Source organism: Symphalangus syndactylus, chromosome 17, assembly GCF_028878055.3.
Source record: "Symphalangus syndactylus isolate Jambi chromosome 17, NHGRI_mSymSyn1-v2.1_pri, whole genome shotgun sequence".
Classification (NCBI taxonomy): domain Eukaryota; kingdom Metazoa; phylum Chordata; class Mammalia; order Primates; family Hylobatidae; genus Symphalangus; species Symphalangus syndactylus.
Window position 1 is genome coordinate 15965180 of NC_072439.2, and position 13662 is coordinate 15978841.

At 42.6% G+C, this 13662-nt stretch overlaps 2 protein-coding genes across 4 annotated transcripts in view; one reads left to right on the plus strand and one right to left on the minus strand.

Moving 5' to 3' along the window:
* Positions 1-11806, minus strand: part of IGFL2 (IGF like family member 2) — an 81201-nt gene extending 69395 nt beyond the window's left edge. For all 3 annotated transcript variants that reach the window (XM_055249447.2, XM_055249445.2, XM_063620865.1), the window contains exon 1: positions 10896-11806. The gene's annotated coding sequence lies outside the window, so the exon portion shown is untranslated. The remainder of the gene's footprint in view (positions 1-10895) is intronic.
* IGFL4 (IGF like family member 4) overlaps positions 1-13662 on the plus strand; it is a 199082-nt gene that overhangs the window by 144687 nt on the left and 40733 nt on the right. The window lies entirely within an intron of this gene.

A 13662-nucleotide genomic window follows, 5' to 3' on the forward strand; every position in this document is an offset into this window, starting at 1 on the left:
TTGGTGGAAAGAGAGGAAAGTAAACAAAATTTTGCCTTGGACCCTAATACTGGAACTTTCACAGTAAAACCCTGCATTAGGCAAACCTCTCAACCCATACCAGTACCTATGGACTAAGCTTCCAGAGCTGCCCTGGAACCAGATGGGAACCCACAGCCCCTGCAAGGCCAGCTCGATCCGCAGTTTGCATCATTGCTAGCCTGGGCCCTGGGCTACAGACAAATCTTGGCAGTAGGTAGGCATCAGCAGCCACAGGCTTCAGGCATACGCCAGCTCTGTGCCAGCCTCAGAAGCCATGAGATTCCAGCCGGGCACCGTGCTTGTCATTGTGTACCAGCGTAGGTCACCCTCTAGAGTTGTAATGGCCACAGTGGCACAGAGATCACACCAGTCTGTCCAGTGTATCTGGTCAGGCTTATTGTTGAAGGGCGTTCCCAGGCAAAGCCAGTTTACAAAGACTGGAAATAAGTACCTACTTCTTAAAATATGCAGACGTTGATATGTGGCCACAAGATCAAGAACAATCAGGGAAATATGACATCAGCAGGGAGACAAAGCACCAGTGACTAACAACAAAGAGATGGATAAATATGAACTCCTTACTAAACAATTCAAAATAACTTTTTAAAGGAAGCTCAGCAAACTTAAAGAAAATATAGACAAATAATTCAAAGAAATTAGGAAAACAGTAAGTGGCTAGAATAAGAAATTTAGCAAAGACTGAAATAATTTTTAAAAACTCAAACAGAAATCCCAGAGCTGAAAAATACAATGAACAAAATTTTACATGCAATAGAGTCTAAACAGCAGAACTAATCAAGCAGAAAGAAGAATCTGTGAACTTGAAGACAAGTTATTTGAAAATGTACCATCAGAGGGGAAAAAAGAAAAAAATAATAAAAAGAAATGAAGGAAGCTTATGTATGGGATTTATGAGACAGCATCAGAAGAGCAAATGTTTGGGTCACTGGAATTAAAGAGGGAGACCAAGAGGTAGAAAGCTTATTTAAACAAATAATAGCAGAAAATTTTCCAAACCCAGAGAAAGATGTAAATATCCAGGTACAAGAAGGTCAAAGAACTCTAGCCAGATTCAATCCAAATAAGATTACCCCAAGCCATATTATAAGTAAACTGCCAAAAATCAAACACAAAGAGAGGATCCTGAAAGCAACAAGAAAAAAGAAGCAAATAACATGTAAGGGAGTTTCAATATGCCCACCAACAGACTTCTCGGAAACTTTACAGACCTGAGAGAGTTCGAAGTGTGGAAGGCAAAAAAAAAAAAAAAAAACTACCACCAAGAATACTATACCCTACAAGGATCTTCTTCAGAAATGAAGGAGAGAGAAGACTTGCTCAGACAAACAAGTGCTGGGGAGTTTACCTCCACCAGAGCCGTCTTACAAAAAATGCTAAGGGGAGTTTTTCAAGCTGAAAGAAAAAAATGCTAATGAGTAACACAAAAACATCTGAAAGTATAAAATTCACTGGTAAAAGTAAGTATACAGTCAAATTTCGAATTATACTGTAACAGTGGTGTATAAATCACATGTATTTTGTGTGAAGGTTTAAAAACTATTAAAAGTAATCACAACAATTTAAGAGATACGCAGCATAAAAAGATGTAAATGATTACATCAAAATTCAAAATATAAGGTGCAGAGCAGTAAAAGTGTAGAGGTGGGCTTTTTTGTTATCAAAGTTGTTATCAGCTTAAAATAACATATGATAACTATAAGGTTTTCTTGTAACTATAAAGTTTTTTTGGTAACTACAAACCAAAAACCTATAGTAGATACAAACACAAAAATAAAAAGTAAGGAATCAAAATATACTGCTAGAGAGAATCACTTAACCACAAAGGAACAATAAGACAGGAAGAAAGGAACAAAGGATCTATAAAACAATAAACAAAATAGCAGTAGAAAGTCCTTACCTATAAATAGCTTTTAAGATCTACCAGAGTCGACATTAGTGCCTCTAACTCACTCATATTCATAGAATGACTTCCTTTTTCTATTTCAATCCTTTATAGCTTTGCTGCCTGGGACATCCTTGTTTTGTTTTGTTTTTCAATCTTCTCAAACCCCAATCAACATACAACAGCAGGCTATGATATTACTTCATCTGTGAGGTCTCAAATGACATGATCACTCCAGAAGAGCTCTAGATATGTCTTTATCTTTGCATTCTCATCGCCTCTTCTCACATTGTTTTGTAACTTCATTTATTGCCACCCAAATGCCTCAACTCCAGCAGAACAGATATTATCTTCTTATTTTTATATTTCTAGTGCACAATTAAGCTCTTAATATATAGAAAGTGTTCAATAAATCTTTGTAAATCAATGACAAGAAGCTGAATGGAAGAGTTTTAATTTCTGGTTAGCAGTTAGCCAAGTAGATGAATGATGGCACCATTCAACAATATAATGAACATAAAGTGTAAATATATATGTTACAATTGAAGGTGGTGTGTTAAATTTTGTTGTTTTGATATTGAGACTCAGTGGTGGTGAATAAAGTCTGACAATTAAACATGTGGGTTCATTAGTTAGTACAGAAAAAAAGCCTTTATCTTAAACAATAAACAATGTAAATGGATCAAATTATCCAATCAAAAGACACAGAATAAAGGAAAGACTTTAACACAGCTGACTAGATGCATCGGGTACTTGCCTCTTTTATGGAGAGGAAACAAAATAGTCCATAGATAATGACACTTCAAATAGATCATCTGAAAGAGGACATTAGAATTCAACAGAGAAGTAATGGGAGGCACCAAAAGCAAGGAAGGAGAGAAAAGTGAGGTGGCCTGCTGAGCCAGGATCAACTGGGTGAATGGTGAGAGACCCCCGGTGGTCCACATTTCTACCACAGATTCCTACAGTCCTAGCCACAGGAGAGCCCCTCAGCCCTCACAGGTCCTGAGACTAACACAGGGAGCTGCCTGGAGACTGCACTATGGCATTGCTCCACTCCGATGGAGTCCCACAAACTCCTAAGTCCTAATCAGCTGCATCAAGGCACCATTGTATGAGCTCCACCTCCACTAGACTGCATCCTTCCCTGGGCCAAACAGCCCTCATATCCCCATATCCCTGAGGCCCAACTGACATTCCCCACCCACTGCCAGGACCAAAGTGGAAACCGATGACAGCAACCCTGTCCCATCAGTAGAGCGGCAGTCATGCATTTTCTCATGCCCCAAGGACAAATTCCACTGCCTGCTGCCACTTGCAGGCTACTGCAGGGTTGAGGCGCAGGCAAAGCACACACGCCCCAGTCACCTGCCTAACGCTGCTCCCACTAAAAGCAGTCTCACTGTTCCCAGTAGCATGGCCCCAGTGCAGCCCCTGCTGCCCTCAACTGAGCATTCCACTGGCAGCCTGAGGATCACCCTATCCCTGATTACCAGAGCCAGTGCCTACATACATCATCTGGGGGCCTGAGAACAGGTCTGCCTGGCACAGCTCCACCTCCCCAGTACCTGAGCACCCATCAAAGGGGCCTGCAGATCACGCAGCCCCATCTACCACTGATAGCACCTGAACACTTCTCTTAACATCTGAGGTTAGGCCCAACCAGCCTGCAACTACCACCACAGCCAGCACCCACCTGCAGGTGCCACCTGTGAGCCTGAGGAATGGCCTGCCTAGTGCACCCCAGCTACCACCAACATCAGCACAGACTGCTTGGGTCTCAGAGGATTGTCCCATCACTGCTACTGCCATTGCCCATGCTACATATGCCCAGGGGCCCAAGAACCTGTCCACCCATCCAAATACCACTGCTATTCTCAACACCTGATCAAGCCACCTGCAGGCCCAACGATTGGCCTGCCTGGACCTGCTAACACTGATGCCAGTATATGCCACCCTGGGGCCCAAAGACAGGCACATTCAGCCCACTACTGCCACCATTGTGGCCCAAAACCTGGCTCACCTGGCATCCCAGTCTCCAGCAAAACTTCATAATAGCCTTCACTAACAATTGCACCCTAAGCCACTGAGAAAATGACAGACACCACTGATGCTGTTTATAGCCAAAATAAATCATACAGAGACTACACTACTGCATGTACCCACAATCAAAGCCAAAATTCCCTACCCAACCAACATCATAGATACACCTTCAGGAAAAAAATCCTCCCCATGAGAGCAAATTCAAAAAATTGGAAGAAGCCACTCTTACACCAGATGTGCAGATATCAATGTAAGAATACAACAAACATGAAAAAGTAAGGAAATATCCAAAGGAACACAATAATTCACTAGCAACAGATCCCAATCAAAAAGGAATTTATGAGGCCAGGTGTGGTGGCGAATGCCTGTAATCCCAGCACTTTGGGAGGCCGAAGTAGGCAGATCACTTGAGGTCAGGAGTTTGAGATGAGCCTGGCCAACATAGTGGAACCCTGTCTCTACTAAAAATACAAAAATTAGCCAGGCACGGTGGTGCGCACCTGTAATCCCAGGTACTCAGGAGGCTGACACACGAGAATTGCTTGAACACAGGAGAAGGAGATTGGAGTGGACAGTGGAATGCCACTGCACTCCAACCTGGGAGACAGAGCGAGACTCCATCTCCAAAAAAAACAAGAAAAAAAGAAACTTATGAAATCCCAGAAAAAATTCAATATATTGTTATTAAAGAAGTGAGTTGTTCTCAGTGACATACAATACAAAAAAACCAACAATATTAGAAAAAAAATTCGGGATATGAATGAGAAATTTATCACCAAAGGGATAGGTATCATCAAAGAGAACCAAAGATGAATTCTAGAACTGAAGAATCCATTGAATGAAATAGAAAATACATTCAGAGGCTTCAAAAATAGACCATATCAAGCGGAAGAAAGAATCCCAGAACTTAAAGATGGGTCTTTTGAAGTAACCTAGTCGGACAAAAACAAAGAAAAAATAATTTAAAAGAATGAGTGGAGCCTACATGAAATATGAAGCACTATTAAAGCAATAAAATATATGAATTGTTGGTGTCCCAGAAGGCAACCAATGCTCCTGTATGGTTTCTTTGTTTTTGCAAAGAACAAAAATGCAAAGGACAAAAGAAAATCCTTTTCATACAAGCAAATGCTAAGGGACTTCATTACTGCCAGACCTGCCTTACAAGAGTTCCTTAAGGGAGTATTAAACATGGAAACAAAACACCATTACCAGCCACCACAAAAACACACTTAAGTATATAGCCTACTGTCACTATAAAGCAACTATACAATCAGGTCTACATAACAACCAGCTAACAACATGATGACAGGATCAAATCCTCACATATCAATACTAAACTTGAATGTAAACAGGCTAAGTGCCCCACTTAAAAGACAGAGTAGCATGTTAGATAAAGAAGCAAGACCCAACTGTATACTGTATTCAAGAGACCCATCTCAAATTCCATGGCTCAAAGTAAAGGGATGGAGAAAGATCTATCAAGCAAACAAAACAAAAAAGAGCAGGCGTTGCTATTCTTATTTCAGACAAAACAGACTTTAAACCAATAATGATCAAAAAGGAAAAGGAAGGGCATTACATAATGATAGAGGGTCAGATTCAACAAAAAGACTTAACTATATGAAATATACATGCACCCAACACTACAGTCTGGAGTCAAAAGAGACTATTTTGGAGCTTTAAGGTTTTTTGTTTTTTTGTTTTGTTTTCTTTTGGTGTTTTTTGTTTTGTTTTTTGTGGGTTTTTTTGTTTTTGTTGTTTTTTTTTTGAGCTGGAGTCTCACTCTGTTGCCCAGGCTGGAGTGCAGTGGCGCAATCTCGGCTCACTGCAGGAGTTTTAAGTTTTAATGACTGCCCTGCTGGGTTTCAAACTTGCATTGGGGCCTGTAGCCCCTTTCTTTTGGTCAACTTCTCCCTTTTGGAGAGCGACCCAATAGCTGTATCCCCATGGTATGTTGGCAGTAAATAACTTGTTTTGATTTTACAGGCTCATAGGTGGAAGGAATTCATGTCCAGATGAGACTTGAGTCTTTTGACTGAGTTGATGCTGGAATGAGTTAAGACTTTTCAGGACTGTAGGGAAGGCATGGTTGTATTTTGCAATGTGAGAAGGACATGAGATGTGGAGCCAGGGGAGGAATGATATGGTTTGGATCTTTGTATTCCCACCAAACCTCATGTTGAAATGTAATACCCAGTGTTAGAGGGGGCACTGGTGGGAAGTGTTTGTATCATGGGGACATATCCCTCATGAATGGCTTAGTGCCAGCCCTTGGTGATAAGCTCTTGTAAGATCTGGTTTTTTAAAAGTGTGTGACACCTCCCACACACACTCACTCTCTCGCTTCTGCTCCCACTGTGCCTTCTGCCACGATTGTAAGCTTCCTGAGGCCTCCTCAGATGCAGATGTTGGCACCATGCTTCCTGTACAGCTTGCATAATTGTGAGCCAATGAAAGCTCTTTTTTTATATAAATTATCCAGTCTCAGGTATTTCTTTATGGCAATGTAGGAATGGCCTAACATATTAATATATCTGAAGAGAGAGACAGATGCAGTAATAGTAAAGAGAGACAGCAATGCAGTAATAGTAGGGGACTTCAACACTCCACTTTCAGCAATGGACAGATCAACCAGACAAAACAAAATCAATAAAGAAACATCAGATTCAAACTATACTCTAGACCAAATGAACTTCATAGATTTATACAAAACAGTTCATCCAACAGCTGCAGAATACACATTCTTCTCAACTGCACATAAGCATTCTCCAGGATATATCATATGTATGCCACAAAACAAGTCTTAACAAATTTAAGAAGACTGAAATCCTATCAAGTATCTTTTCTAACTCAATGGTATAATACTAGAAATCAGTAACAGGAGGAACTTCAGAAACAGTACGAAGACATGGGAATTAAACAACATGTTCCTGACCAATCACTGGGTCAATGAAAAAATTAAAAGGGAAATTTAAAAATTTCTTCAGACAAACAAAATGGAAACACAACATATCAAAATCTGTAGGAAAAAGCAAAAGCAGTTCTAAGAGGGAAGTTTATAGCAGTGAATGCCCATCATTGCACAAAACTGGTAGCGCCAGAATACCCTCACATAATTGACTATTCCTGAACAACTGAGGATCAGAGGACTTTGTTCCAGGGCCTACCCCAGAAGCCAAGTCAACCACTGTCAATGTGCAAAACCTCTAATCACTACCTCTTCCAACTTACTCTCCTCTCAACTTTCTGTGGCTGAGGTCCTTCCCTTTGTCTCTTCCCACTCTTTGTGACTCTTCTGTCCTCTCTGTCACTGTCTCTTTCTGTCTCCTCATCTCTCTCTCCTTTCAGTCTATACATATGGCTGAAAATAATAATTCAAATAATAAAGTAATATATTTTCTTGAAAAATGTTGTGTATGTTCAGAAATAGAGATTATACAGCCATGGTTGGTATTCTCTCATCGCACCTCCTCTCCTCCCCAAAGTAATTGTGTTTACAACATAGTGTCTGAATTTTTCTATATTCTACATATTTGCATACATATTAATATAAATTTACACATGTACCACACTTTTGTCTTTATGGGATAATGTTACATACACCCCCTTAAATCCCTAAGAGCACATATCCATTTCTTACAGCTGCCTAGATTTCCATTTTGTGAATAAGTTTCAGTAATTTATTTCATTAGTCTTCTGTTGAAAATGATTTAAGTTGTTCCCAACTTTTCACCATTGCTCTAAAATATCACAAAAAAATAGTCTTACACGTATGTCTTTGTGCACTGCATCCAGTCAGTAACAGCCCTGGAAGTAGAAATTCTAAAGCAAATTGTTTATGATGCACTGAGTTGTATGTTAAGGAAAAACTAATTGAAAACTAAAACGATAAACAAATTATCTTATGTAACAAGAATTATGAGCTACCATGGGTCCAGGGTTTCAGTTCTAGGAATTTAAACATATAGGACAGCTGCCAATAATATGCACTGAATCCAAACGCCCCAAAAGAGAAAATGTCACGTTTATCAGAGGTTTTCTTTCTGGAGATGTCACCCATGGTTGCGTAATTGTGCAAGTCCTTCTTAACCATCCCACACCCAGGGGAAAATTACCACCTATTAAGAGGACAAAAGAGATTCCTATGCAGTTTGTCATGGAGAGCTACCCATATCACTAACTGACTACATCAGAGAGTTACATCTATAGGCTCATCAGCTGTCCTACATTTTGTCAAAATAACGCTCCTATCAAAAATGAAGACACGACTTGAGCCCAGAAGATCAGGGCTGCAGTGAGCCATGACTGCACCACTGCGCTCCAGCCGCGTGACAGAGTGGAGTGTCTTAAAAAAAAAAAAATGGAGACACAGTTAACAGTTCAGGAAGCCAGAAGTCCCTGCTTCTATCCTCTCTCTTACAGGGCGGCTTGATCCCACTTATCCTGGTTGTGTACAATATGCCTGTCTGTATCAGCTCTGCATTTCTCCTCAATGTGTTTTCCCTCTCTTCAGTGGCACACAAGCAAGTTCAGGGGTTCAGTATGCATTGAACTAGGAAACCAGTCAAGTTTACCTCTGCCCTGTGGGGATCGAGGATTACAGTCTCTCTAAAGAGAAACACCTTGCCCCAAAAGGCTACCCTCTTTTTGCCTTCCAGTTCCCCCCTTATACTTGTAGACAGTTAAACTTCTCTCCCACCTAGGAACCCAGGAGAGTTTAACCGTCTTATAATGATAATAGTAATAATAAATACACTTTCATGGACCCAGGTACGGGGAAACAGAAAAGGAAAGTAACAGTAATTTGAACTGAAGAGAAGATGGTGTGAAAACTGGACTCCTGAAAGCATGACTGGCCTGCTAACCAAGGACATGAATAGTACTAATAAGGAATTTCCTCATTAAAGAGTGAAAGAACGAAACAGCCAATGTAGAAGTGTATACTCTGCTAAAATCGCCTTCAAAATGAAAGTGAGGATTCTCCCATTTCTAGCCATGATGGTGTTAACTGAAACTAGACTAGCTCTCTTGACGTTAACAACTATAAAACTGCACACAGAATAAAGTACATGAAGCTACTGTGTTTAGGTACCAGACAACAGGTAGCACAAGACTGCAATTCCACAAGGGATGGACATTGACAGGGTGAGCCCTTAGATAAAAAAGTTATTTGTCAAAGAACAATTTCCCAACTGCAATGCAGATAGCTGGGATCTGAGCACAGGACAGCAGTTCTGCAGCACTGAGGGCATTCAGGGCAGCTGGTGAGGCTGGAGTCTCTGAGGTATGGTATCAAAGAAGAACTGTGCAGAGGTAAGCACCACATGTCCTTGTGGAGTCTTCCCCAAATTCCTGGCTGAGGGCTAGGCTGCATACACACAGACAAGACTATCTGTCTGATAAGACAAGGCTTATCAGACAGGTAAGGCTTAAGGAAGAACTATCCCAGAACAGAGGAGAGTAAGGAAACACAATAATGAATTGCAACACTGAATTCTGGATTGCATCCTAGACCAGAAAGTGGACACGAGTGGGACAACTGATGAAACTCAAATAAGGTCTGCAGATCAGTTAACAGTATCATGTCAATATTAGTTTTCTGGTTTCAATAATTTTATTAAGGTTATGCAACATTAGAGGAAGCTGAGTGAAAAACACAAATTCACCATACTGTTTTTGCAACTTCTTTGTGAGTCTAAAATTATTTTAAAATAATAAGTTAGACAATATTTTAAATGTTGCATACAAAAACGCAATCACGATAATGAACACTTCCTAAAGATGCAATCAGGATGCCTTCACATGCTCCCTCATACCTGAAATAAGCATTATGTATCTAAGGCTCTCTCTTCAGCGTTATGTATCTAAGGCTCCCCTGACCTTTGGTGTGGCCTGGTTTAGCCAGTCCAAACCAGATGCAGATAGTTGTGTGGGAAGCCTGGCGACACAGGCAGTTACACTATCACCCACAAGATAACTGGCCAATTGTAGGCTGGGTTTAAAACGTGGGCTGATGATCCCCAGTGCGTGATGAGCATGGCAGTAAAAGCACAGGGAGGCCAGGTTCCCATCCACCAATGGGAAGCCTGCGCTACAGTGTCCACCTGGACAGGAAGTGATGGACACAGTCCTGAAAGCACAGCAGGCACTGCTCCCACTCACCAATGGGCAGCCTGCCCGGAGAGTCAGCCCTGGACATCAAGGCTGGAATTCCCTTTCTGGCTCAGCAAAATTACCAGAGACCAAACCACAGACACCACAGAACTCCTTTACCTAGTCAACACTGTCTGACTCTTTCCTGACAGAAGTCTCAAACCAAGACCACCAACAGGGATAGGGCCACACGTCTCAACACTGACACCACACCCCCTTGACACTCAGAATGCTTAAGTCCTGAATCAGAAGATCTCAACCTCTTTTTGGAAAGTTATTTCTTTAACTCATGATTTACAAAGATACAAAGACTTGGTCAGAAGGACCAAAATACTTTCTGAAATTAGAAACAAAATTATTATAACATTCAAATAGAATCATTCCCATGAACAAGCCATGACTTACAGAATTTAATTACTAAGTAGCTGTCGTTTTTACACCTCTTTCCTTTTAAATTTATTCTTTTATTTTAAAAAATAGAGATGGGATCTCCCTATGTTGACTCGCTATGTTGATGAGAATGGTCTCAAACTCCTGGCCTCAAGTGATTCTCCCATCTCGGCCTCCCAAAGTGCTGGAATTACAGGCATAAGCCACCGCTCCCAGTTTAAATGTATTCTGTAGTGCTAGTTCTTCCCCTGCCCCAGCATAAAAGTTAGGTCAAATCCCATTAATTTTTTGGTCATTTTATTTAATAAATACCTGCCAGTGACTCATTTAAAATGGCTTTAAGTATATAGAAGTGAAAACAACAATCTTGATTTAAACTTACATTTTCACTGTCTCTTCCAGCTCTGACCTGCAGTCAGGTGGTAGCCTGAACTCGAGGAAGGGATGTGGCCCTCTGACGCACGTTTTCCAACCTATCACGGTTAAGAATCTTCCTCCATTTGCTGACTTAGTTTCTGAATCTACTGTGTTTAGGGTTCAAGGAGAGACGCCAGGGAGCAATAGGGTTCTTCCTTGATGGGCAGCATTGTAGTGATCTAAAATTGACACTGTTCTGAGTTTGCAAATACTAGAAACTGACTCTTTTCTTGAGGGAAGGCTTTTGGCTTCTATGCAGAAATCTGTCATCTGAGCTTCCTTTGATGAGGGCAATTTCATCTGGAGTCGCTTTGGATATTTACAACCCTCATCCACCATGAAAAGTTTCTGACTCAAATTCAGACTGCAACCGAGCTGGCAGGAGTGGTGCAGAGCATGATGTAGCTAAAGCAGATGAGTATCTGCCATTCACCGACATACAGTGTTTTCAAAGCACCTGCGGCCTGGAAACTCGGGTGGCTGGCTTGGGGATCATAGCCAGGGGCGGAGAACATCTGAGCCCCTGTGTGACTTGGGTCTCATTCGTGCTATAGGGGTGCAAACAGGCTCCAATCCGCAAGGAGGTTGCATTAAAGTGACCCGCCTAGGCTGCAAAACCAGGTGCACGGTGGTAGGGGAACTCTGAGGCCTGACGCCCACGAGGGGAGCGGCAGCGACTTGACACACCTCCTGGGCAGCCAAAACAAATCATTGCAGAGGAATCTTGTCCCACGCAAGGAGCAGCCCCAGCCATGAACTCTGCAGCATCCCAATTCTCCAGAACTCCCGAAACTGGCAACGGCTACTGACACCAACGCGGTTACTGCGACGGAAACATGGCGGCCAAGGCCGCCTCACCCATCGCCTGCGCAATGTCTACTGACGACGCCTGCGCACTGCAAGGTGGGCGCCGCTCTCCATTTTCTGAGCAGTCTCCTACTGCCATCTAGTGTTGACTACTGGGATATCGGCTCAAATACCCCCAGAGAGAGTGCTTCACAGGCCTTTTGACGGACTGTTGTGAATTGATACACAGCTATGGTTGCTGCATTTTAAAGTGAGCCTTGACTCCACGATTGAATGCTATTATAACCCCTACAAAAACTAATGGGCAAAAAAGACCAATGGGTTAGGGAGTGAAGGCCTTTGGGTAATACAGGTCCAGGTGGTTAGTAGTCAGCTCCATTGTATCAAAATACCTCATTTTGTTTATCCATTCATCTGTCGATGGACCCTTGGGTTATTTCCATCTTTCGGCTACTATAAATAATGCTGATATGAGCATTGATGTCAAATATCTATTTGCGTCCCTATTTCAATTGTGTGGAGTACATACCTACGATTGGGATTGCTGGGTCGTAAATTAATTCTATATTTACCTTTTTGAGGAACTCCCATTGTTTTCCACAGCAGCTGAACCATTTTACGTTACCACCAGCAATGCACAACACCTGTTAATTTCTCCACATCTTTACCCATACCTGTTAATTTCTGGTTTTTTGTTAATAGCCATGCTAGTTGGAGTGAAGTACTATCTCCATGTTATTTTGATTTGCATTTCCCTAATGATCAATGATGTTGCGCATCTTTTCATGTAACTATTGGCCATTTATGTGTTTTATTTAGAGAAATGTGTATTCAAATCCTTCTTTTGTCTCTTAAACGAGTTGTTTGTTCCCGTTGTTGAGTTTAGGAGTTCTTTATATATTCTGGATATTAATCTCTCATCAGAAATACGATTTTTAAAATTCTTTCCATTCTGGGGGTTGTCTTTTCCAATTACTTTTTATATGGGTTATATGATTTAATCACAGTGTCAAAGGCACGTTTAGCGTGCACCCACCATAGCACTGTATGACTTTTACAGGCTCTCGAAACATCTATCCTGCGACCCCTGCAGGCAAGAAGATAGAGAGGGTGCTCCAGCCGGTATCCCCGTATTCCTCCCTAGATGGCAGTAGGAGACTGCTCAGAGAATAGAGCGGCGGCTTCTGCAGTGTGCAACTGCCGCAGGCGCTCCCGCGGGTGCCTCCAGCAGAGCTCGCGCCGGCGCCTCCTGAGCAGCTCGCGCGGGGGCGCACGGGGGCGGCAGTGTAAGTAGCCGCCCTGTTTCTGTCGCTATCACTTTCTTGGAGGTGTCACTGATCACTGGCTATTGCGGCTACCAGACGCTCTGGACACTTGGAACGCTCCTGAGTTTGCGGCGGGGTCCACTTCCTGATTGGTACTGGGATCCCCCCCACCCCCGGTTTCTTTTGGCTGCCCGGGAGCTACCTCAGTCTTTTTCAATGTCAGGCGGTCCAAGTTGCCCGTGGTGAAAATGGAGCCCCGTGAGTCGTGCCCATGGCAGCGCACCTGGTTTTGCAGCGTGGGCAGGTCACAGGTGCATCTTCCACGGGGATTTGAGCCAGCGTGCACCCCCATAGCGCGACTGAGATTCCAAGTCACACACAGGAGGTTTGGGCCTCGCAAATCCGCCTCTGCTCCCAGCTGGCACCTGAGTATGCAGGTCGCAGCCCGTGATTTAGAAACACCAGCACCTGGGTGAATGCCCACGGCTCCTCAGCTTTAGCTGCACCGACGTCTGCACCACGCCCGTCAGCTCAGCTGCAGCCTTTCTCTGGGTTGGAAACTTCGTGGTGGATGATGCCTGTAACTACCCAGATGGAATCAAGACGCAATAGCCCTCATCGAGGGATGCTCAGGTGAGAGATCCTCAGCATTTGTGTCTC